Source organism: Leptonychotes weddellii, chromosome 1 (assembly GCF_054177405.1).
Source record: "Leptonychotes weddellii isolate Sample4059 chromosome 1, ASM5417740v2, whole genome shotgun sequence".
Taxonomy (NCBI): Eukaryota; Metazoa; Chordata; class Mammalia; order Carnivora; family Phocidae; genus Leptonychotes; species Leptonychotes weddellii.
In genome coordinates this window covers 169,088,821-169,115,954 of record NC_138369.1, presented here as the reverse complement: position 1 = coordinate 169,115,954, position 27,134 = coordinate 169,088,821, and the positions used below count along the sequence as shown (strand labels likewise).

Sequence of the window (27,134 nt, the reverse complement as noted above, 5' to 3'; positions counted from 1 at the left end):
GGTGATTTAATCAAACACAGCAGATAATTTTTGCTAAATTCATCTAAAGTATTTCAATAGTGGGACACCTGGGTGGCTCAGTTGGTTAAGTGTCTGCCTTTGGCTCAGGTCATGATCCCAGGGTCCTGGGATCAAATCCCACATCAGGCTCCTTGATCAGCAGGAGGCTGATCTCCCTCTGCCTGCTGTCCCCCCTGTTTGTGCGTTTGCTTGTGCTCTCTCTCTCTGGCAAATAAATAAATAAAATCTTTAAAAGTAAAAAAAAAAAGAATATGACCAAGAACAATTAAAAAAATAAAGTATTTCAATAGCTTAGGTAACTTTACCAGCAAAACTCTGTCATCTCTTTTTTATGTTTCAATTAATTAAAAAGCCATTCAAAGAGATAGGCCATAATATTCCTATATTAAGTTATAGAGACATAATTTCTAAGGATTACATAATAACAACAAAAAGCCACTTATTATGTGGTGCTGACATTTCCCACAGTAATTCTATTCTACATCTATGTATTTCTCCCTAAGCATATGCAATGCTTTGGAAGATAGTCATTGGTATGGAAGAATAGACAAACCAAAATGAGTCTTGAAAAACACTGCTATCAAACTTCTAGTTTTCAAGACATCTGATTAGCAGTCTGCCATCATAAATTGTTTTTAACATACTTTCTGTTAAAATACCTACAGAGAAAAACACATCTTACAATAATTCTAAAAACTAAGATTAATCAAAGCAATTCCTTTACCATCCCTCTAAAGTTAATGTTATTGGACTAAGAAAAAACAACAGGTGGTCTATACCCATAGACAGACTAATCCTATTCATTTGAAAGTCAAGGAAGTATTTTCAACATTTCTTTATTAACTAATACAGATTCATGGACCCGTTCCACTAAAATCTTGGATTGCTATGATATCGCTGGGTATCAGCAGAAGGTGCTGCCTCTTGAGATACATGGAGTAGTATCCTCATAGTATCATCTCTTCCTATTTTGTCATTAGTATCTGAAAACAGGAAGGAAGAGAGAGAACTAGCATGTGACATATTACATCTCCCCAGATTTAGCTAAAGCAATGTAGGTGGTAGCTGGGGTAGGAAGATGGTGGGGAAAAAACCATGTATTAGAAAATATAGCTTTTCCTGCTTGTGAAACAACAAGTTTGGGGACACAGGAGACCACTTCTCTTTAGAAAGCAAAGTTAGACTCCACATCTGCTTCCTAGTCTCTAGCTGGGAGGTCTACACACCAACCTGTCCCCCAGCTGGGGTGATAGGAAGGGTATTTAACCAGCATAAATAGGTTTTAACCAGCAAGAAGTGGATAGTAAGAAAACAACAGGTGTCATCTGGTTGTAAACATGACATTGGATCTAGATCTAAGTTGATTTATTGTTGAGCAAATAGAAAACAAATATAAAGTGAGGGCCTATATAAAAATACAACAGAAAAAATGGGAAAAGAAGATTATCAAAAGGAGAGCGGTAACTGAATGTATCATTTGTTAAAATAAGTAAGAAGAGACATTATTTTATTTTATTTTACTTTTTATTTTATTTTTTAAGTAGGTTCCACACCCAGCGTGGGGGCCAACATAGGGCTTGATATCACAACTCTGAGATCAAGACCTGAGACCAAGAGTCAGACGCTCAGCTGACTGAGCTACCCAGCTGCCCTGAGAACAGGCATTTTAAATGGAATCCATGAAGATATGATCCTTATATTATAAGACAAGAAGGATGAAATGGCCTAAAATAAAATGGAAATATATACTTTTAAAAAGAAAAGAGAGTCATGTGGCTAAAGAAAAAAACTGAAGCAAGGATAAGAAATGACACTAAAAAACCATGAGTGATATGAATGACAAACTTAAAAAAATAGGAAGACAAGTTTGAAGTCTATAGCAACAGTGTAGGTGAGCTCAGGGGAAGAAATCTTAGAATATTCTACTCTACACATATTTTGTCTAAGACGTCATAAAACATAAGGAAAATTTGAAAGAATACTTTGAAAAAGGGAAAATGTCTATAAAAATGTGAAAAATTTCAACACAATGCATATAAACTCTTGCACATGGTTTTAAAGAAACAATTTAATGAAAAATATAAAGGAGAGACACAGATAATTCAAAGAAGAAATAAAAATGAAAACTAAACCAACACTGAGATTTAGTATAAGTTTTTCCTATTATTTGACAATTTTTAAATTATTACTAAAAGTGGGTTATTCTATGCTTACGAATGTTTAACTTGGAGCAAGCTTTCTGGAAAGGAACTAGTTTATAGGTACCAAAATTCTTACATTTTTTTTCCTTTTTGGTTATCTATTTATTGAACAAATATTTATTAATCACTTACTATGTGCCAAAAACTATATGAGGCACTGTTTTGTTTGACAAAATAGATTGGATTTCTGGTCTCATTTAATGTAAATTCTAGGATGTGGAGAGAGACAATAAAACATAACATATTAGGTACTATTGAATACTAAGATGAAAAATAATGCAGGATAAGGAAATAATGAATGATTATGGAGGGGGTGCTCAGGGAAATGTCTCTCTGGTGTAATAACATTTGAGCAACAATCTAAAATACAATGTAAGGGCCCAACATGATGGCATATGGGAGAAAACACTTCCAGAGAGGCACCTACCCATGAAAAGGGTCAGACGTGGGGCATGATTCTCAATAATATTATATCAAGGATATACTGTGTCAAAGATTCTTTTGTAGGAAAGTTAAGACTCTTTAGTAAGAAAGTCTTCAGTGAGACAGAGCAACATTTTTGTATGAAGCTGTTTATAATTGCTTACAAGATTGAAAATAAGAATATATCTATTTTTATGATATGGTATTTTATGTAGCCATTTAAACAAAAAGCAGAATCAGACCTATAAACACAGAGAACAAACTGATAGTTGCTAGAGGAGAGGGGTGTTTGGGGGGTGGGCAAAGTGGGTGAAGGGGAGAGAGAGATGCAGGCTTCCAGCTTTGGAATGAATAGGTCACAGGAATAAAAGGCACAGCATAAGGAATATAGCCAATGATATTGTAATAGTGATGTAATGGGACAAATGTAAATTACACTTGTGGTGAATGTAGTGTAATGGATAAACTTGTCAAATCACTAAGTTGTACACCTGAAACTAATGTAACATTGTGTGTCAAATATACTGAAATAAAAAATTAAAAATATATAAAATAAAATAATTATTTTAAACATTTGTGAGATGTGAACTTCACATAGACAAGGGAGGAAAAAAACAAACTCCAGATAATGTAGAATTCAAATTTTGTAATATTTCTGAATATAGTAAAAGGATCAGGTATCCAAATGTTGATAGCAACTGTCATCTCCAGCAGAATCCTGGATTATTTTACTTCTTCTCTTTTTAAGTTATGTATAATTTAACTGTATTTCTTTTATAAAAGAGAAGTATTCATTAAAAAATGTAGAGGCAGGCATCACTATCTTTAATTCCAGCATTCTCTTGATCATAAATCTTGAAGCTTTCAATTTATTTTGGATTATTTACTCTCTCAAATCAAGTCAGTCAGTAGTTGGAATGAGTCTTCTTTCATAATTAATTGAAAAATTTCCATTCCCTTCCATTTCACTGCTTCTAACTTGGTCCTTAGAGCTATAGGAAAAATTTTAAAGAACATGTAAAATCATGTTCATGTATGCACAAAACTTTGTTTCCTCCTTTGAGAGCATATGGCAACAGTCACGTCTTTCACTCAATGACAATCGCCCTCCTCCAGCATCTACTTATTTAGTTCTTCACTGACAATCTAAAATAACTCATGTCTGAGACCCTCCCAGTCTGTGTGGTTCCCAGTGGATTGGGGCAGCAGCAGGAAAGCAAGAAAAAAAAAGGTACTGTGGTTTAGGATATGTGAAGCAAAGTGGGTAAGCAAGCAGGGAGTTAAGTGAGGTTGTTTAAAAAGAAAAGGAAAGAGGAAGGAAGGAAGGGAGGGAGGGAGGAAAGAGGGAAGGGAAGAAGGGAGGGAGGGAGGAGGAAGAAAGGAAAAGAAAATGCAGAGAACTCTACACAAATGGGTCATTAATGAAAAGTGAAACCAGAACAAAGTAATGGAATATAAAAGCAAATTCTCCTCCTGAGGAAGAAGAGTCCAGGTTGTCCAAAAGCACCTAGTTCAACAACTTTTGTTGTTTCAACAAATATATAAAGGCAGTCTGGGTGCTGTCATTTAAAGATATTATTAAAACAAAAACCAACAAAGCAAGGAAGTAAAATATGGAGATTAGAAATAGGGAAAAAAGGGGAGAGAGAGAGAGAGAGAGGAGAGAGAGAACAGAGAGACAGAGAAATCCAGAAAGAAACAGACAGACACAGAGATGAACTGGCACAATCTGAAAAAATAAATAAATGAATAGAATGGGAGCTTGGAAGGAAACTAAGAACACGGCTTCTGAAGAGGTGATAGGAAATGCATGTGTGTAACTGGCTCTGACGTATATTTCTATATCCATAAAAGCAGAGGCTTTAGAAGAGAATGTAGAAAATCGTCTAACTGGACTGGAGATGATAGTAGATGCAGTTGAGAGCACTAGAGTGGTCAGAGTATATGAGTTTGGTTCAGATTGAAGAAAATAAAGAACTTTACAAATTTCACACAAAAAGTGACAAATTGGGACAAATTGGGATGGGTTGTGTGTCCTGCATAATGAGAGGTAACAACTGGGGCCTGATCCCATGGGAATTTATAGAAGGGGCAAGTGTTGAGCTCCTCGGGGGAGGATCTTCTGTGAGGCGAAGGCTACACTGGGGTCCTTTTATCTGACTTGTCTTTGATCACACACGGGATACTGAGAAGTCCCCATGCACCCTCACTGCCCATAGTTTCCATCTAGCTGAGTCACTGCTAAATCTGCCTGAACCCCAGAAACGCCTTAGGAAGATAGAGTGGTAACAAGCTCAATTAAGGAAAAGAGATTAGAGGCATTAGGCACATGTGTGCTAGTTGTAATTGTCAGGCTTTAGATTAGGATATTTGGGACTATCCAGGGGGAATTCTGGGTCAGAGGATATTGCCAAGCAAGGTAAGCCTACCAAGATCAAGGGCACCGAATTCCAGTGAATACTCTATACCACTGGCTCTAAAACCCTTGCTAAGCTGCAAAACTCTGATTGATCGTGCTGATATTAAAATTTAGACTATCAAGTTAGATAATCTGAAAGAGTTAACCATAGGCTACAACCTACTTTCCTGAGCTCTTTGAGCCTGTATCCCAATGATCAAAACTAAACTTCCAATTAGAAGAGCATATGGTGGGTTATTGAACACAAAGGCAGAAAAAGTTCTGTGATTCCAGTTCAAAAATTTTCAATAAAAACTTGTTTTTCAGATCCAAACTGCTATTTAATTAGATTGGGGAATTGTTACCATGTTTGTCATTTTTGTCCCCCAATAATTGGTTAAATTAATTAACTCTGAAGATTTTAAGGAAAGAAAATTGATTCTAACTATGGGATGTGCTCAAAACGTTATGTAAATATCTGAGCTAAAGCACTTTGGGGTATATTGTACTGATTACACATTACAAAGTTTATTCTTTTCTTGTTCCCTAGAACAAAGCTCAAGAAGAAATAGTCAAATGTTGCAAGATACTTGTAAGTGCAGAGAACTAGGAAGATCTGCTATGAGGTGTTTTTTTTTCTTAACACTTGTCAAATAAGAGAATATATTGGTTGGAACTGGAGGGTATTATGCTGAATGAAATACGTCAATCAGAGAAAGAATGTATCATATGATCTCACTGATATGAGGAATTCTTAGTCTCAGGAAACAAACTGAAGGTTGCTGGAGTGGTGGGGGGTGGGAGGGATGGGGTGGCTGGGTGATAGACACTGGGGAGGGTATGTGCTGTGGTGAGCGCTGTGAATTGTGTAGGACTGTTGAATCACAGACCTTGTACCTCTGAAACAAATAATACATTATATGTTAAAAAAAAAAGAAGAAGATAGTAGAAAGGGAAAAATGAAGGGGGGAATCGGAGGGGGAGATGAACCATGAGAGACTATGGACTCTGAGAAACAAACTGAGGGTTCTAGAGGGGAGGGGGGTGGGAGGATGGGTTAGCCCGGTGATGGGTATTGAGGAGGGCACGTTCTGCATGGAGCACTGGGTGTTATGCACAAACAATGAATCATGGAACACTACATCAAAAACTAATGATGTAATGTATGGTGATTAACATAACATAATAAAATTAAATTAAATTTAAAAAAAAGAACCTCAGTCACTCTTAAAAAAAAAAAGAGAGAGAATATATTGGTGCACTTGAATTCCAATGGAAGCCATAGTGTCTTGGCTGTTCCTTTTTACTGGCTAAGTGTGTGCTGAAGTAATAAATGATGGACTACAAATGGATAAAGCAATTGGATAGAATTTTGTAATAAGTACAAATCTATACAAATTTCTCCCAAGAACATGAAATTGGGATGGTGGTCCTGACGGATAGAAGCTCTGAGGGTATTTTAGAAGGAAGAATGCACAGGCACTGGACAAAAACTCTTCCAGGCATAAAGATTGGTAGAAATGTAAAAGATGAGCACTTAGAGAAAGAAAGGATGAGGAAAATTCACCAGAGGTTTCCACTCACTGGGTTCTTCATCTGTCACATCCCACTAGACTTTCTCCACCAGCACTCATGTGCCACTTAGAGCTGATCCAACAGCCAATATGTTTCTCACATCTATTGTCTCTGGTATTTGGAGAGCTTGCTGCCACAATCTGTTTCCCTGATCCTCTTCTTCACATAACTTGTTCCTTCTCTCTTTGAATAATCAGCTTTGGTGTCATGTCCTCCGCCCCTCCCAGACCCAATTTGATTCCTCTCCCCCAGCATCCAATTGCACTCTGTGATTGCTCTCTTTGTACTCACCATTTCTACTTAACGGTAAAAATTCCATCACTCTGCCACTTTTGTTTCATAATCATCTCTTCATTCCATTCTCTTATCTTTGTCCCATTACCTCTGCTTTGACTCAGGTCGTTGTCATCTACTGCTCACCTGGTCTCTTACAAGAGACTTGTAGCTGATCTCCCAGCTTCTCCTCAGTGTGGTAATCAAATGCTGCCAGTTTTATTCCTAATGGACCATGCCAATTTCCTGCTTAAAGCCCATTTTCCCCCATTTCCAAAATAATAAAAATCTAAACTCCTTATTTCACTTAGCATTATACCTTCTAGGTCCATCCATGTTGTTGCAAATGTCAAGATCTCATTCTCTTTTATAGCTGAATAATATTTCATTGTGTGTGTGTATCTTTTAAAATACAGTGTTATATTAGTTTCAAATGTACAATATAATGATTCAACAATTCTATACATTACTCAATGCTCACCATAATAAATGTAGTTCCCATCTGCCACAAAACAATGTTATTATAATCTTATTGACTACATACCCCATGTTGTACTTTTCACCTCCATGACTTATTTATTTTGCAACTAGAGGTTTATATCTCTTAGTCCCATTTATCTATTCTCCCATCCCCTCAGCCTCCACCCCTCTTGCAACCATCAGTTTGTTTAAGAATCTATTTTTGTCTCTTTTTTATTTTGTTTGTTCATTTGTTTTGTTTCTTAAATTCCACAGATAAGTGAAATTATATGAATACTTCAGTTAAAAATATATAAATTCCTTAACACAAGCAAAAAAAAAATGTTCATCATAATTTGACTTCAACCTTAATGGTTTCATGACCCTATACTCCCCCACTTTTATTTATTTTTTTCTTAAGATTTTATTTATTTATTTGACAGAGAGAGACACAGTGAGAGAGGGAACACAAGCAGGGGGGAGTGAGAGAGGGAGAAGCAGGCTTCCAGCCAAGCAGGGAGCCTGATGTGGGGCTCGATCCCAGGACCCCAGGATCATGACCTGAGCCGAAGGCAGACGCTTAATGACTGAAACACCCAGGTGTCCCACTCCCCGACTTTTAATCTGTGTTCCAAGTCTACTGAATATCTTGCCATGCCAAAGCAATCCATGCTCTTTAACATGTGTATGCCTTCCGTAGAGGCAGTCTCTTTCCATAAAATGACTTTTCCCTATTTAGTTCTTCATAAAAGTCCAGTCCATCCCCTAAGACCCTGTTCAGGTACTATTTCATAAATCCTTTCAGTCTCTGTTAAGCAGAACTATCACTGTATGTCTGGGAGACCACAGCATTTTGCTCATACATTTAATTTAGCACTTACAGTATTGTATTTTAGTTGTTGTTTTTTATTTCTGTTTTTGGTTTTATATTTGGAATTAAACAAATGTTATTTTTGTTCCTTTTCTATATCAATAGACAGTGAACTCATGGAGGGCAGTAAAACAGCTTTATCAGTTCCATATTCTCAAAGCTTGCCACAATGCCTAACACTAAGCAAATAATCAACAGATTATTGGAAAAGGAAAGGAAAGAAAGAAAACAAAGGAAAGGGAGGGAAGTAAGTAATATCTGTTTGATAGGAGATACTATATAATAAGAAGAGGAGAAAAATAAATGAGGACATTGTTAAAATCTCCTATCTGGGAAAGCTCCAATGCTTCTGAAAGTGAGCATCCTAATTGTGAGATATAAAATTAGGAGAAATAAAACGATCCTAAACCAAAGATTTAAATGATTCCAGTTTCAAGAAGGTGAAATAAAAATAAAATCTCCCTTTCTCCTTTTAAAAATTATCACAAAGCATAAAGGAGAAAAAGAAACTCTAATAAAAACAACATGTTTCCTGTGACCTTTGTAACAAATTCCTACAAACTTAGTGGCTTAAAACAACAGAAATTAATTTATTTACAGTTCTGGGGACGAGAATTTCAACATCAGTTTCACTGGGCTGAAATAAAGCCTTTTGGCAGGGCCAAGCTTTCTCCGGAGAACGGTTCAGCAGAAGAATCTGTTCCTTGCTTCTTCTAGTTTCTGGGGGCTCCTGTATTTTCTGGCATGCCCTGGCTTGAAGCCATATCACTCTGATCTCTGCTTCCATCTTTATATCACCCTCTCCTCTGTGTGTGTCAAATCTCCTCCCTTTGCCTCTCTTTATAAGAATGCTTGTGATGGCACTTAGGGCCTACCTGGATAACCCAGGAAAATCTCCTCATCTCAAAATCCTTAATTATATCCAAAGACCATTTTTCCAAATAAGATAACATTCACAGACTCTGGGAATGAGGACATCAACATATTTTTGAGAGTCATTATCAGCTTAGCACACAAATTCAAATATTTTCTTAAACCAGAGACTTTTATATCTCTAAACCATTTAAAGATAGAAAGTATGTGGAATAGTGGCATTTAATTTAATGAAATAGAAGAAAGATAAACTGTGTAAGTAGGAGATAATAATTAAAAGTAACAAGCATACCCACAAGAAAAGCTCAGACATTGGAACATTCGGGTATTGCCAAAGGTCGGGTTGAGGCCAGGAGTTGAAAAGAGAGAGACTGAAAGACTTTAAGAGAAACAGACACCTACCTATGATCACACATCCACTAAAAAGGGGTCAGGGGACTAACCCTTCTCACTTCTAAAGGAAAGAAATGGTATCTGGAGAAATTGAACTAGAATGACCCCAATCTATAATACAAAAGGCAGCAAAGGGATATGGTGCCAGAAGCTGAAAGATTACATGAAAGTCTATGTACATTAAGTACCATGATACCTCTACCTTCCCTATAGCTAAGCCCCAGGGTGTTCATAGCCTCCAACAGAAGATTAAGAATTTTTCTCTTGAGTAAATAACTACCACAGAGGAAAAAAAAAAACTCAGATACAGATGTTAATGTGTCCTGTCCACCAAAAAAAGCAACTGCCAGCCCAGGGGATCACAAGTGAATCCTACCCGCTGACAAGCATCACTCCTGTGCACAGAATTCCATTTAGGTTTTTAGTGTCTCCTTCAAGAATATGATTGGGAAGTCAAAGATCATCACTGAGGATCCATCAAGGAAGAAACAGGAAACAAAATAAGTGAAAGAAAAGAAGGAACCCAGGGAAATAGAGAAGAGGCAGTAAGAAAAATACAATTTCAAAGAAATAATAATAATGTCCCCAAGTATGAGAAAAGATACTGTCTTGAGGAAACAAGACAGGATGCAATAAAACATAAGAGAAACAAGCAGAGAATAAAAAGGATAATATTACTTAACACGTGAACACCAAAAGTCAGATTCTAGTAAAAGTATTAGAAGATAAAGAGGAGTAAATTCAAAAAGACAAATAGAGGAGGGTGCCTGGGTGGCTCAGTTGGTTAAGCGACTGCCTTCGGCTCAGGTCGTGATCCTGGAGTCCTGGGATCGAGTCCCACATCAGGCTCCCAGCTCAGCGGGGAGCCTGCTTCTCCCTCTGACCTTCTCCCCTCTCATGCTGTTTCTCTCTCTCTCACTCTCTAATACATAAATAAATAAAATCTTTAAAAAAAAGACAAATAGAGGAGAGAAAAGATTTTGTTCAAACAGACCATCAATAGAGATAATTCAGCACTCCACAACTGACGATTCAAGAAAAGGAGATGAAAGAAAATGCTAGTAAAGAAATTATTAAGGACATAAAACAAGGAAATTTCTCATATTTGATAGCATGAGTCTCCAGATTAAAAGGATCCATCAAGTGCCCTGACACAAGGGATGAAGAAAAACCCACTCTAAGACATATTCTGATAAAACTATAACACCAGAAATACAGAAAAGATTTCAAAAGCTTGTTAGTGAGGAAAGTAGATCTATACAAAAAATCAGGATCAAACTGACAGTGGTCTTCTCAACAACAGCATTGGAAGCTGGAAGGTAATGGGAAAATGCTTTTATTTCTGAGTGCAAAAATATTTTAAATCTCTAATTCTATTCCCAAAGATTCAATCAAGTATCAGGAAGAATAAAAACATTTCTCAACATGCAAGTTTATAAAGTATTTATTATCTGTAGAACTTTTCTCAAAACATTACTAGAACATGAGTTCCAGCCAAAAGAGGGGTGTGGGGGAAGGTAACTAAGTAAAATGAGGACATAATTTCCAGAAAGAAGAGGTTATAACATCATAAAAAATATACATTTTTAGGATGACATCCAAAAATACCTCTGAATTACATCTTTTTATAGGATGCTTTAGAGAGCAACCAGACAAGATAAAAGTGGGAGAAGAGAGGGTCCCAGGAAGTAATTCTTTTAGAGAAAAAAAAGAGAGAGAGAGAAAAGCTAGATTATCTGACCAACTCGCCTGTGCAAAAGATTGAAGAGAAGCATTTTATAAAAATTTTGGAGCTTTGAGGGAGGACTTTGCAAAACAAGAAAGAGAGGAAAGAAGAAAGAGAGTGAGGGAATAAGGAAGGGAGACAAAGAAACGGGGCAAAAAAGAAAAATAAATGAAGCACGTGTTAATTCAAGAAAAAGAAAAGTTCTACAATAACTTTTTTATCATGTCCTATCACCAGGCTCTGCAGCAAATGCTATTTATATAATCATAACAGTTAAAAACCCTGATATAGATTTAAACTAAAATGTGACATAGCTATCATGGAAGGATAAAGTAAAGAGAGTGAGGGTTTTAAGAAAGTTTAATCCTTCATCTGTAGCAATAGGAGTCAGTCAATGAGATCTAAGTTGACAAGTCATGACCCAGAATATGAATATGATTTAAAAATGCAAAAGAAAAATACAAATTAAAGAAATTGAAAGTGGATGCCCCCCTGCACGCGTGCCAAAGGGTTTATTTCTCTAGATACTTAACCTTTAAACTAATTTGCATTCTAAGTAGGTGAGCATATTTTTATGTGGTGAAAATAAGTTACTTTTTAAAGAAACACTGTATTTACCTAACCTAATCCTCTTTCCTTTGTTTAGAATTATACAAGTCAAATCAAATAGGCATATATCCTCTTTCTCTTCAAAATATTTCCACAAAAGTAGATATTACCAATAGACTTTACTAAGTGAATGAATGCATGTATGCTTTAGAAAACATAATGCTCTCCATAAAAAAAAATGAAGCATTAGATGCAGTGTTTGTAAACAAGTTATATATTAAATTTGATGGTAAATATCTTCTTGAAGGAATCTGTAGAGCAAACTTGATTTAAAAAAAAAAAGTTTATTTTACAAAGAGAATGTGCATACCTAAAGGTCTCTGTATTTTATTTTTACCTGATTTCCAGAATACTGAAATTTCTTCAAGTAAAGCACTGGTTGGGTATTGTTCATTCTCATCTTTCTATCACCTTGGACACTCCAAATAAAGCTGCTAGAGAGAAAAAATGTTGACTTGTAAATTCAGAATGAGCACACATATGAAACTTCCTATAGGTATACTATAGGCAATTTTTATGAACCCATTAATAACATCTTATTTTTCTTTCTTAACTCTAAAACAAGTTTAATGCAACATAATATCTTTCAAAGTATAATGGCCCTTTAAAAAATAATATTCCCACAAATCTCACAAAGAGCAAAGTACAAAGAGTTTACAAAACAGGATGAGATTCTCCATTATTATTTCTGGAGCGCATCCTAGTCTGATGTTTTTCCTTCTGCAATTCTTAAAGAAAGTACATTATCCACAAGTCAGTCCAAGTCCTACTTATTTCCTCAGGAATAAGGGTCAGGCAACATGCAGTATCCTTGGGAAAGTAGCCTAAAATTACCAAAAAGGCCATCTCAGTAAGACATCAGGAAGCACAACTGTTTCCATTGACATGAACATAATGAAAACAAAATGCTCTAGAACTATGTGCTCTGTGAACCATAGTTTGTAAAAATATCACACATGCTGTGTTTTGACCACCCAAGAGGAATCAAAGTCGCTGTATCACTCTGCAAGCATCTCATTCCTACTGATGTTTATGATTCTAAAATCAGGAGCATGTTCCTGGGATACAATTAGTCAGTATCTGCTAAGGCAATGTTAGAAAAAAAAGCTTTTAAATGCTCCCTTTGTCCCTGACCTGCTATGGGAATTCATGGTATGCAACATCAAAGAGAAAATTCAGGTCACCTCTGTTGGATGTAGCCATGGGGGTGTGTGAATTAAAAACATGCAACAGGGAACCTGACAGATTCCTGTTTCAATCTGGTCTCTTCTGCAACTCTTCTAAAGGTGATCCCTAAAGATAATCAAAGGACAAGCCTCAGACCATTTTTAGGATGTACTGGTTCTCAGAAAAGTGGTTTAAAATGGTCAAATAGTCCAATCCCCTTCAGGAAACGACCAACAAAAAGACAGGCCAAAATCTTGGTAGCTCAAAGGAAAAAAAGAATTTCTAAGAATATTTCTGTTCACCATGAAAGAGATGAGAAATCAAGCCATTCGGGCACAGCTGGAGAATGTGTAGAAGTGAACCATAACACTCCTGGTTTAGCTTCTCAAGAAGCTGAAGATTTTGGTGTTCTTAGGACATAGCATCATGGGATGATGTTTCCTGGTGAGCAAAGTGATCAACCATCGAGCAGCTGAGATCAGTGGATCCTGTTGAGTGGTCAGACTCTCAAAGGAATGGGTCACTTGTGTCCAAGAATTCAAAGCTTACATCTTACACTTATAAAAGTGCAGAGATACTAAAACATGGTAGTACTAGTCCAAAACAGTGGTCAACTGAGATGCAAGGTAAGAAAAATATAACTAGAAAGAAAACAAGATTGTGTTTATTAGAACAAAGCTTCCATTTTAGTCAATCTGATGCAAACCTATCTTGACTAAGCCAGTTCTGCAAATTGATTTACATTTTTATTCCCACCCAAATTGTTGTGCCACTAGCTTTCTACCTAACAAAACTCTGCCCCTCCGCTCAAATTGTACCTCCTTGGTAACAATTTCTTTAACCATGCTAGAGGCCATGACAGTGTCTACTGAACTCATCTGTGCCTCTCTTGGCAGTTTTGCTATCTTTTTTTTTTTAATATTTTACTTATTTATTTGACAGAGAGAGAGTACATGCAGGAGGAGCAGCAGAGGGAGAGGGAAAGGGAGCCCAACTCGGGGCTCAATCCCAGGACCCTGGGATCATGACCTGAGCCCAAGGCAGACGCTTAACCAACAGAGCCACCGAGGGGCCCCGGCAGTTAGGCTGTCTTGAGATGTGATGTGTGCGTGTGTATCTCTGTTTAAGCCAATGCCTTGCATTCTTTGTTACAGAGCAAATCCCATGAGACCAAGAATGGGGCCTTCTATTTTCTGCTTTAATTTCCTTAGCTCTCTTACACAATTAATATGTGGTAGTTGACAGAAGATTCAGCATAAATTTTCTTCTAGCATAAATAATATTGGACAGGTCCTGCTTGACTCATAACACATTTTCAAGAGAGATTTATGTTGACCTTATACAGAAATATTATCTAATCATCTAAAACTCTTTTTTTCAAGTTATTTAGGAGTTTGGCTTAGAATAAAATGATAAGCAATAGATGGACAATATTTACAGAGCAGCGTCTGAGTTGCTGGTCAGTAGTTCTAGAAGTTCCTTCGATATTTATGGGCTCCATAAAGAATTCCTTTGTAATTTGTTCCCTCTACACAGGAGTAGGGAAGGTCTGGAAATTGTATTCAAACATGTTATTTCATTTAATTAAAAAAAATTCTATTGCTTTTTAAATGATACCAAACTCAAGGTAATGTGTTGAACACTGACCTTCTTAAGTATGACTAAGTTTAGTTCAAAGTCCATGTACCTTTTTGAAGATTTCTTTTCCCCCAGTGAAGCTTCAGATGATCTGAGAAAAATGCAGAACACACTTATACAGAACACAAAGCTGTATAAACTAAGACATATTATCAACCACACACAGAATAAAACACAAAAAATAAAAGTTAAACTTGGAAAACCTAAGAAACTCTTTTATGTTCATGACCAATTTGAAAACATAGCAAGATTTTCTGAAAGTGCCTCCATTATTCGTGTATTTTCTTTTTTTTTTGCTGACAGGGAAACACAGAAGATTTCCAATTATGAACATATGCATTGTTTTTAATGAGTAAAAGTGGAAAAAGTATAAAGGCCAGTATTGCATCTGAGTTCCACGAGGACTCCTAAATGCAGAAAGGAGGCCCATTATGAGGCCAACTATGTGAGAGCTCCCTAAAAGAACAAAGATTCTCGTGATAGAACTCTTGTTGTCAGTGAGGGATGAGAAAATGAAATAGACCCACATACAAGGAAAGACACCTGAGTGCAAAAAACACAGGTTTTGGTGTAGAAGAGATAGAGGTTTGAATCTATGCTCTCTGTTGCTTTCTACCAGAAAGACTTAGTGAAACTAACTGAAAACCAGACCCTGGTTTCTTCATCTGTATAACAACACCCATTCCTTGGTTGTGATGTGAATTAAATGAGATATATCACGTAGAACACCTAGCAGAATCCATGGAAAATGAGGGTCATTCAACAGGTGTATACTCCCTTTCTGTCCTACCCACAGATGTAATCAGTTCAAGACAGCTGAGGTATAATCTTATTGGAAAGAAAAAGATTTCCACCTGCAGAAAAGGTTTTAGAGAAAAAGGAGGATTTTAATGGACCTCTAGGACAGGAAAAAAATTGGAACATAGTAAAGGTGTTTGGAGAAAGTAAAAAATTGAAGCAGTTAGAAAAAGGTGTTTGAAGGAGTAAAAGGTTTACATGAAATTACAAGTAAAAGGAAAAGTGCAAAAAATTATGTCCTGAAATTCACATAATTGGAAAGATGAGTCTGGTGGAAGGTGGAAGGAAGGTCTTCTGTGAAAATGTGACTATACACAAAAGAAGTAAAAATGTAAGTTGAGGCCTGGATTGTGAATTCCAAGTTGAGAGAGTGGGGACATCATGGGAAGTCAATGAAAAGTCCAAAAGAAACCACTTCTCTAGAGGTAAATGATGATATTCTTATCAAACTCTATTATTAATATTATAACACTAAAGCCCTTCCTATTGGAAATGTAAGTTTCTTTCAATCATTACAAATAAAAACTTAACCTTCATTCAAGTTTAAATTGAGCTTTTACTTTTTAAAGAGCATCACTCTATTTTACTCAAATAAATTATATTGTGGTTTTAAGAAATGGCCAACAAGGTGAGGAAGAACCTCTCCAACTATTGTATGCAGAATTTGGACCAGGCATGAACTAGAAATGCATAGTATAAGTCTAATACTGCATAAAATAAGCATGGCTTGGGAAGCAGAGCAGATCACTAACTAAAAACACTATAATGGATTTGTAATGGCTCTCTGTGGGATTCTTCAGATACAATAAAAACTCTTTATAATGACAATAAATTGCATATATTATACTTATTACTCAGTAAGAACATATTTTATTTACCTGCAACATTTTTGATGGAAAGTGATGCAGTCTAAAAAGGGCCTCCAGACATGCAATTTTATTTATTTTCCTTTCTGCTTAAAATTTTACCCTATTTAAGGTAGTAAGAGTCTTTCTGGTTTTGGTGTGTGGAACATCTATTATCATCCCATAGCCCATCTGTTTTAAAGATGATTTAACTAGCCTGATTTCTTTTCTTTTTTTTGTATTCAGAGCAATGTAAGACCAAAGTGCCTCAGGGTCTACCCAAGCCTGGAATGTTACTCATTTTTGAATAGCTCAGATAAAATTTACTTTGACTGAATAACATGAAAGCATATTGAAAGCTCGGTTAAGATGAACAACTGCAACATATAAATGCTATATAATTAATAATATTAATTCAGCTTTCTTGCATTAATGCAAAATGTCCTGGGCTGTTTGGTTTTATTGAAGGAGGGAGACAAGAAAAAAAATCTCATCGTTTTATGTAAGACTAATATTACTCACATTTCAATTCTGACTGACCTTGGCAATGCAACAAAATCAATAATAAATCCATCACAGATTTTTTTGGCTATTTTTTACTCTGATTTTAAAATCCTGGATCACTGTTAAATTTAGTCTAATATCAAGAATAGTTTGCATTTTATAGTGCTTTCCCTTCTAAATCATTTTTTAGATTTATTTTATACATAACAAAATAGGTCTGAAAAGAAATTACTGTTAGAGTTGATGGTGGAGAAACCGTTGTAATGCAAGAGGAAGTGGCTTCCCAAACAACTCTTTCTGGTAAGTAGAGGACCAGGTAGTTTCCAGAACACTCAGTCCAGTCTGGAACTTGATGTTCTAAGGCATGCTCTAACACCTCTAACTTAGCTGAACCCCAATCATGTCTTCACAAGTTAAAAAGGAAGTATAAATCTTAATGAAATCTAGAGAAGACCCATAAAGATTAATTAAGTCTTATAAAAATAAGATCTAGGGAGAAGTATTAATAAAAATGAGATTTTTTTTTTCAAATTGGGGTGTGTGTTGAGATAAGGGAATGACTTGACAGTTCTTGAACTGCTAAACTAAAAGAGATACCTGAGAAAAAAGTCCTTGAATGAATGCATGGGTAAGCAGATACAGAAAGAATAGTTAACATTTTAAGAAAAAAATGAATAAGAAAACAGAATAAAAACATTGGTATTTGGTTAGAACAAGAAGCTGTGATTTAATGTGAGAAGATTTGAATGTGTATTTTGATTCAGGTGTTAAATCTTACTGAAATACAGATTTTGGCAAAGAGAAGAATGTGTGTTCCTTGCAGAAGAAGTCGAGAAGGACTAAGATCATCCCAAAAAGAAGTAGCATCACTCATGGGGGCAGAAAGAAGGCATCATACGGGGTGGGAAAAACAGAGATTATACCAACTTCCTCTATTATATAACAATAGCAACAGCATCTACAATAATTTATGGACTGATTACTGTATGCCAGGCCATGTTCTGTATTAACTCTTACTCCTCAAGACAACTCTGGCAAAACCTAGCTGCAGAATTTAAGTAACCTGGTCAAGGTCATGGTTAGTCAGTGGCAAAACTAAGATCTGAACCTCTGCTGTCGGGATCTAGAGCTCACACTATTACTATTTCCTGGCTCTCAATGTTATTATTATTTTTATTTTTGCTTATACAATTGGTTATAATTCTGTGCCCTTAGAGTTTGTGTTAGAGTATGAATGGCACCTGGAATCCATATGGTATATTTGCAAGTCTAAAAAAATGGGGGGAGGGGGGCTGGGAAGACAGAAGACATATCAGAATCTCCAGAAAGTTGAAGAGAGGTGTGTCATTTAAAAAGGCCTGCTCAGCGTGTTCAATGTTATAGTTTAAACATCATACATTACTTACAGAAAATAAATTACTTTAAGATTTTTTAAAATTTGTTTATTTGAGAGACAGCAGAGCGAGCGAGAGATCGCGAGTGGGGGGTAGGAGCAGAGGGAGAGGAAGAAGGAAGCTTCCTACTGAGCAGGGAGCCCTATGCGGGGCTTAATCCCAGGATCCTGGGATCATGACCTGAGCTGAAGGCAGCCACTTAACTGACTGAGCCACCCAGGCACCCTGAAAGTAAATTGCTTTAGAAGGTAAAGACTGACTTCATTTGTTTCCTGGAACATAGGTGAAAAAGTTGGAGAAGCTCTTTAAATGTTCAACCCAGACTCTGGGCACACTGAATGGATTAGAAATCACGAAAACAAACCTGGTCATCTCACTATTTTCCTTACAAAACAAAAAACAAACAAACAAACCAACAACAACCTATTTCCCCTTATTTATAGTATGAAGTTTTAACTACTCATAATAGGAAGTTTAAACTACTTAGCCTAGTATTTAAAAAGTCTTGGCAGTTTTGCTCCAACCACCTTTCCATCCTCATTTCCTATGACCTATGACCACTCCCCACAAGACATGTGTTCAACAATCACAAACATTCCATAGACTAGCGTACTACCTTTGTCAAAAACGTGCTTTTGAAATCTTACTTGTTGTGGAGCCTACTTAGCTCAAATGTCAACTACTCTTTAAATATTTCCATGACTCCTCTAAGTAAAGCTTTTCCTACTCCTTTGAATAGCTATACATGTATTATATTTAAATATATATATTTCTCTACACATATTTATCATGTTATACTCTAATTATCTCCTTCAATATATCAATACAATCAGTGAACAAATATTTGCTGAATAACTATTCTGTACCAGGCACACTCTAAGCTCCCTAAACCAAGGACTATTTGTCATTTTGTCATGTTTTTGAGAGAGGGTTGGTGGGAGTGGGAGTGGTATTTTCTATTGCTTTGCTCACTGCCCAAAACATAGTAGCCATTAATTAAATATTTGTTGAATTGAACCACCCACGAGAAGTTCAATGAACATCACGGTCAACAAATAATCATTAAGAAATAACTGATCTTATATTTTCTTAGGGAGAAATAATTGGATGTAGAAGAATATATATGTAAAACAGCAGACCTTTAAATTTGGCAGGGCCTCAGATCTGGAACTTTTATAATGTTAATTAGAAAGGGAGTAATGAGGAAAGACACCATTTTGCAGCGTTTAATTTCTTCCTTCAAGTTTTAAGTGGATTTTAATCTCCTCCAGACCACCAAGGTAGGTTCTCAGGTTCTTAAAACTTCAAGGGCAATTTGAAGCTATCCAGTCCAAACCTTACATGTCACAGATGAGGAAACTGTATCCTAAGAGATTAGGAAAGCTTGGACAAGAATCCAAGTCTCTTCTCCCAATGTCTCCCCCTCAAGCATCTTGTTACCATATATATTTTCTCTCTTTCAACTTCTATTCTCTAGAAATTCGACAGAATACTGGTAACGAGCTGGTCAGCCAGTTGGGAGAATTGAAAGATTTGATGGTGGAGAAAATATTCCCTTCTTTTTATATCCCAAGATCTCTCGCAGATTTGGGATCTTTTGTAGTAAGAACATAAGTAGTGCTGAGAAATCTTTCTTTGACCAATAAGAGAAGGAGGAGGTTCAGATTAAACCTTTATTTTCCCTTTATTTCATAATTCTTCAACTTTATAGAAACTCAGATTTGTTCATTAGGATGTCATATATATATGTATATATATGTATGGACACATGTATACATATGTGTACATATATATGTACACACACACACACACGCACGCCCGTTTCTTTTCATTATGAGAAACAAATATTTCCACTCCTTTTATCTGGAAAATTCCCTAAAACTTCCTTGTTTTATGGTTGGCTGTGATTAATTTATCAAATTCTCTTTTGATACAGTGCACACTGATCATGATTAATGTGTTTATCTGCTAAACATACGAAAAGAAAGTTAGTTTAAGCAAGCAAGTCACTGTGTCCTACTTATTAATAAATCATTTGTCCTTTAGAGTTTTTGCCTCCTGGGTTGTTTATATTTTGCAGTGAATTTGACATTCTTTCGTTCGAAAAAAAAAAAATACTTCAGTTACTGCCAATTTTTAGTCGTTTTCAAAGGGGTTAAGGAGAAGTTCCTTTCTAAAGGAGAGATTATTACAAATGCACAGGGTGTGGAAAGAGGCTCCCTCACCGGATCATCGATGAGTCTTTGAAGCTCAAAACCAGAGGTAGAGTGGTTATAGATGCCTAAGTGTGAGAGAGGTCCTATGTTAAGTATCTGTATTTGAACTTAGCTAAATATCAGCTAAACAAAGAGCAGGGGCAGAGAAGAACAGAGCATCCCATGCGTGCCCTGTAGGCTGCAAACTTACCACCCAGCCTCGACAGCACAACTTTTGTTGTGTGCGTTACACGAAGCTCACCCGCGATCTCATTTCTGAGACCACTGCCCTCCTCCAGGCATCTCCTCGCCTCTGTCATCTTACAGCATTTTTTAGTACTTGCTGAAAATAGACACAATTTCCTCCTTGAAACCAGCCCACTGCCTGGCACGGCTCCGTGAAAGAAATCGCTCTGTCATTCCAGCCTAACAGGCAACTTGCAATTTCAAAAACAAATTCAGCTGCAACCGCTTTTAAACCGTCTGACTAGGTTACTTTTCTACCTTACGTCACTCAGGTTTCCAGAAAATCTACTCAAAATGCCTAATGAGGCAATAAATTTCTTTACTGACTGTTCAGAACGTGGAAACAAATTGGAGTGACTCACTCAGGCCTTTTCTTAACCCTCTTATTCAGCAAAACAGTTTATTTTACTGAAAGAATAGGGGGGAAAAAGAGCTGACAATTTAGAAATAAACTAAGTAGGTCCACCCTCTTTTGTGCCTCTGGGACATTCAGGACTATCCTTTTCATGAGTATATGTTACAGCTTAATTGAGAGTGTAAAAGAGGAAAATCTTGGCTTATTTCTCATCCTTGTGAAAATAACTCCCACGCTTGCCTTTTCGCTTATTAGGAATTATTACTCCAACTCATTTTTGATGAAGGGTTTTGTTTTGTTGCCGTTGGTTTTATGTCTTGTTTTGCTTTGCTTTAAGATGCAACGGTCCTCTGCTAGTAATTATCCACAGGTAGAAGTTTACTTACTTGGGAGGTAATCATGAAAGCAAGTCTTGCTTATGATGCTTTATAAAGGACAGAAAATAACAGAGAGGGAAAAGGACCTGAAAGTTTACGTTTCTTTCTAATTTGCTTACGTTTCTTTCTAATTTGCTTACGTTTCTTTCTAATTTGCTTAAACATGTTTGAATTATTTGCATTGGAAATATTTGCTTAAAAAATATTTGAATTATTTGCATTCCCTGAGTATATTCCAGATAATAAGAGGTAAAGGTGTTGAAAAACTACTTTGGGGGATTAAAAGCATAATAGCTACATGCAGAAAAATTCTGTTTATATGTACATAATGGATATACATCCTGAAAGCAGTATATTTACAATTAAAAAGTGAATGTAGAGTAAATTTAGCCCAGACTCTTCAATTTACAGATATTGAATGAAAAAAGTGGGGAAGTAAAGAGATTTAATGAATATCCCTGGAGAGGTGGCACACCACGCCGTATCTGGAACCCCCTTCTCCTAAACCCTGAGTGTTCTTTCAGTATTGCATTCTTACCTTAACTTTTCACTGCTGAGCCCAAAAATGCCATAGAGTGTTCATTTTTTTTTGTCATTCACTCATTCATAAAAAATAAATCTTAATGGCAGGCGTGGGGGAGCAGGAAAAGATCATCTCTTCCCTAAAAAGTTGGGAGTCAGCTGTTTAGTTTCTCTTTAAAAATAGTGACCTTCCCCATAGTTAAAAATAGTGTTTCATGTTCCCCTTTCCTCTTCTTTTTAATTTCAAATCTTCTAAACCGCATGCTGAAAGGTCAGAATATTAACATGAATATGAGTATGGGAAGGAAGTGGAAATAAGCTACTGCATCATAATTTCTCGATGCTAGAAGTCAGTATATAACCTTGGTTTATGAAATCTTTTCTGGAGTTCTTGGAATTCCACAAGAGGGAGGATAAGAGAAGAGAGTACAGATTGTTTACAATGGGAAGTAATGGGATACCTAGTCCTTTAGTTTGAGTTTTCAAAGGAATGGGACCTTTGTTTTTACCTTTATCTAAGAAATTGGGACTTACAGGGGCACCTGGGTGGCTCAGATGGTTAAGCGTCTGCCTTCGGCTCAGGTCATGATCTCAGGGTCCTGGGATCGAGTCCCGCATCGGGCTCCCTGCTCCTTGGGAGCCTGCTTCTCCCTCTGCCTCTCTCTCTCTCTCTCTCTGTCTCTCATGAATAAATAAATAAAATCTTTAAAAAAAAAAATTGGGACTTACGTATATAGACTAACATTTATCATAGAAATAAACCTGTTAGAGCTAAAGGGGACCTTAGCTATTACTTAACCTTAACCTTCACATCATATAGATAATGCCTACAAAAGTGGTTTATTAAGTGGCACATAGCATTGTCATAGTAGAGAAAGAGCTAGGTGTCTTACAACCGTCTTGTGTTTTTCCCTCAACATGCAGCATCTTACTGCATGAGTAGACTTACACATCCTTACGCAGATCATCTGAGGTGTTAAAAATAAATGTACAAATGAACTAACTCTACCCAAGTACTTTACCGACAAAATGACTTTTCTAAGCAGCACTGAAGTTACAGAAAAAAAGGTTAGCGCTCACCATAATGTGTTAATACTGCCCCGTAAATGCCATCATGTTACTGGAAACCATCGCCATGATCCTAAATCATTTATGCTCAGAATTATAAGCATAGGGGTGCCTGGGTGGCTCAGTCGGTTAGGCAACTGCCTTCGGCTCAGGTCATGATCCCAGGGTCCCGGAATCGAGCCCCACATCGGGCTCCCTGCTCTGTGGGAGAGCCTGCTTCTCCCTCTGCCTGCTCCCCCTGCTTGTGCTCTCTCTCTCTGTCTTTCTCTCTCTCTCTCTGTCAAATAAATAAAATCTTTAAAAAAAATTACAAGCATAAACCTGAAAACAATTTTTTACTAACAAGCGAAAATATTCCAGCATTCATTCTGGTGGAAGACTTCAAAATCCAAGTCAAAGGCAACTACAACTGAGTAAATCATATGAAAAATATGATTATTCCTGAAAAGAAATGGACTTGGCTTTTAATAATTCAACTGGAAAAGGAAGTTTTAAAGTACATTTCTTACTATATCAGTTTTCCATATAAAAGAGTCATCAGGATGAACTTTATTTAGAATTCTGAACTCATTTCTGTATATTCCTAATTCTCAGAAGCAGTGTAGAGATGTGAATGAGCTGAAAACACAAATTCCTGAGAAGCTACACAAAATTCTGATAGGTATGTATTCAAGAAACTTCCATATTTCTTTCTTAACTTCAGTACTGCTCAGGAATATCTTGAATCAATAAAACAGATGATTGTTTAAATTTAATGGGAGGATAAAGGCCTCAAGATTCTCTTTCCTCAAAAGGGAACCTCCTGGGCCAGAGGATGACAGATTTGTTCATTTGTTTTTAATATAAAGGGCAAGCAGCTAACATAAGGTTGAGATTCAGATGTGGCTCTTTTTAGAAGTTTTCACTAAGTAGCTTTTGTGCCTTTAAATAAGATACTTCACCTTTTTGAGCAACCCTTTGCCTATTTATATATATTAAGGTGTTTTGAACTTGATAATACCTAATTCACCTTTTAAATACTCGGATTCTAAAACATTTTACCTGGAAAAAAATGGCACGTATGCGCTATACATTAATGATACAGTCTACTTAATGCCATTTTAAAATTACTTCATGGATGTTGGAACTAGAATGACTTTTACCTGGCAATCCAAATCCAAAATCTACTTTTCCATTTCTTGTCCAACAGTTTCTCCCTGTACTCAAGAAAATAAATAAGTAAATAGATAAATAAATAAATTAATAGCAATTGATCAAGATACAGAATATCAATAAGAATTTAAGGATTTTTTTGATATAATGAACAAGTTAACAAATACACAAGAATGTTTTTTAATGAACTAATGTTATCTTAATTTATTTTATATTTTAAAAATTATGGTATTCTCTGGTACCTAATCTACTTGAGACATGATCTAGGATTTAAATTAAATTTATGCTTATTACTTATCTAACAGCAATGTCATAAACATTTCTTGGTATTTATGTCAGGTCTTCTTCTCTTGGAACTGTCTTCACTATCCACAGGGTTGGCTATCCCAGGGAGCTCGGTGAGACTACCTCTTCTAATCATAGCTGACTTGACATAGCTGGAAATTGACCCAGGCTGGTTTATTTAAACTTTCTCCTAGAAATTTAGAAATAGGGCTGAAAATATTTTTTTAGTTTAGTCCAGGTCTTTGGAAGTAGATATAAATTAATGACTGGAGTGACCCTCTTCCACCTTCTCTCAGGATTGCATTTAGCAGCCCAGCACAGGAAAAACAATGAGATAGGTACATAGAGGGAAGAAGAGATGGAAGACAGAAATTATTTCAGTGGGCATTAAAGATCCAGTTCCAGTCTCTCCTAAAGAACAAGCCCCTTTCTTGCTCTTAGATTGCATGACACAGTGGCGCATGGGTGGGTCAGTCAGTTAAGCATCTGCCTTCAGCTCAGGTCATGATCCTGGGGTCCTGGGATCGAGCCCTACGTTGGGCTCCCTGCTCAGTGGGGACCCTGTTTCTCCCTCTGCCCCTCTGCCCTGCTGTGCTCTCTCTTTCACTCTATCTCAAATAAATAAATAAAATCTTGGCGCCTGGGTGGCTCAGTTGGTTAAGCGACTGCCTTCGGCTCAGGTCATGATCCTGGAGTCCCGGGATCGAGTCCCACATCAGGCTCCCTGCTCAGCGGGGAGTCAGCTTCTCCCTCTGACCCTCTTCCCTCTCGTGCTCTCTGTCTCTCATTCTCTCTCTCAAATAAATAAATAAAAATCTTAAAAAAAAATAAAATAAAATAAAATTTCTTAAAAAAAAATAAAATAAAATAAATAAATAAATAAATAAATAAATAAATAAATAAATAAAATCTTTAAAAAAAATAGATTGCATGACACAATCCAGCAGATATTTCATAAATATATTTTTGGTTTAAACCAGCTCAAGTTAACTTTTGGTACCTGTGAGCAAAGACTACTAAGTAAGTCTGGGATATTTTAGTAGTTTTGTTAAAATCATTCATATAGACTTCAAAAATTAAGAACTCTCAGAATCACCAATGTGAAGAAGTAAGCTGGCACTGAAAGCATGATCTATATGGATTATAAAATTATGCTCATGAAGATATAGTACAAACCAAGCTCTGTTAAATAGTAATACTATCTAAGTAATAATTTATCTAAGTAATGCTTAAAGTAAATTTTAAAAATATTTTATCATATTTTGTATCACTAGACAATTTTTATAGCCTTACTTTAAACCCAGTTCAATTTTAGTGTTTATTATGTTAAAAAGGAGATTAATTTGCATGTTACATTTTACCTCATACTATCTTCTAGAATAAAGGACTTTCTACTTTCAGCCCTTTGGTAAACATAATAAGTTTCACTGCCTACTTTTTAAAGCAATGTTTAAATTAGCTTACCTACCCTTTACATCACATCTTGTGTTTTAAGAGCTCTGTGAAGCAATGAAAAGAGTATAATGGAGCCATAGATCAAGGCACCTCATTCATTAACTTTTAAAATATCACCTCATTTATTTAGTCTTCCTCTGGAGTTTCTCTTTTGATAAGCAGCAATTTTATTAAATATCCTTTTAAGTGAATGAGAAAGAATGACATACTTTGCTCCAATACATATAAAGGCCGTATTCTTACATCTAAATTTACTTTAGCCAGGAACATTGCAGGGTAATCACTACATCTGTTTTTTGTATATATAAGGAGTGGGAGGAATACTACTGGCTTTTAAATTTACAGCACACCAAATAGCTAATACAGATTTTGGCCATGTGGGAAAACTTTGATGAAATTACCCTGTCTAGGGGAACAAAAAGGGTGAAATCATTGGATTAATGGCAGGCCAAAATATTTGAAAGGTGAAAGCATGCTTCAAGAAGTCTGCAGGAAGAGAACCCAGTAACTAAATGTAATTCATTAAAAGTAACAGTACATGTTTTCCTATAATTGGTATCGGTTTGAAGCTTCAACCAAAAGTCAGAAACATTACATCCTTTAAATGAAAGAAGAACTGTCACAGCAGGCAAGTCACTGCCTTGCAAATACAGTTTCGTTTGTAATGAAAATATAAACGCACCCTGAGAGAATGTTTGAGGAAGCAGCCTCTGAAAAAGAGTAGTATACAGGGGGCGCCTGGGTGGCTTGGTCAGTTAAGCGGCTGCCTTTGGCTCAAGTCATGGTCTCAGGGTCCTGGGATCAAGCCCCACTCATAGGGCTCCTGGCTCGTCGGGGAGTCGGCTTCTCCCCTTTCCTCCGCCCCTCCCCCCACTTGGGCTCACTCTCTCTCAAATAAATGAATACAATCTTTATAAAAAAGAAGTAGTATACAAATCTTTAGACTTTTAGACATAATCTTTCTGGTAAATAGCCAATTCACAAAGATGGGGAAATCAATGGACTATAGGATTTATGAGAAGAGTCAAAAAAAAACCTGTTATCACATGTAATGAAACATCATAGATTCTAAATTAATCCAATGATCACTCCTTTTATGATCTTATTCAGTAGTAGGAAAAGCATGGGGAAATGAAATATAGAATCAGAAATCCAGCCCTATTCACCCCCAAAAGTTCTTACATAATTATTTTCCTTTCCCATTAGCCACTGGGTCATGTTTTTGTTTTTGTTTTTGTTTTCAAATTAAAATACTATAAAGTTTCCAGTACATAACTTTTCAGAAGTATACATACAAAAATGGTATTTTGG

At 36.3% G+C, this 27,134-nt stretch overlaps 1 protein-coding gene across 2 annotated transcripts in view; it reads right to left on the bottom strand.

Moving 5' to 3' along the window:
- The window catches only part of LOC115944092 (uncharacterized), a 501,430-nt gene that overhangs the window by 348,403 nt on the left and 125,893 nt on the right, over positions 1–27,134 (bottom strand). The window contains exon 3 of one of the 2 annotated variants that reach the window (XR_014138746.1): positions 12,160–12,256. The exons of the other annotated variant lie outside the window; for it this stretch is intronic. The gene's annotated coding sequence lies outside the window, so the exon portion shown is untranslated. The remainder of the gene's footprint in view (positions 1–12,159; positions 12,257–27,134) is intronic. 2 annotated transcript variants of the gene reach the window in all.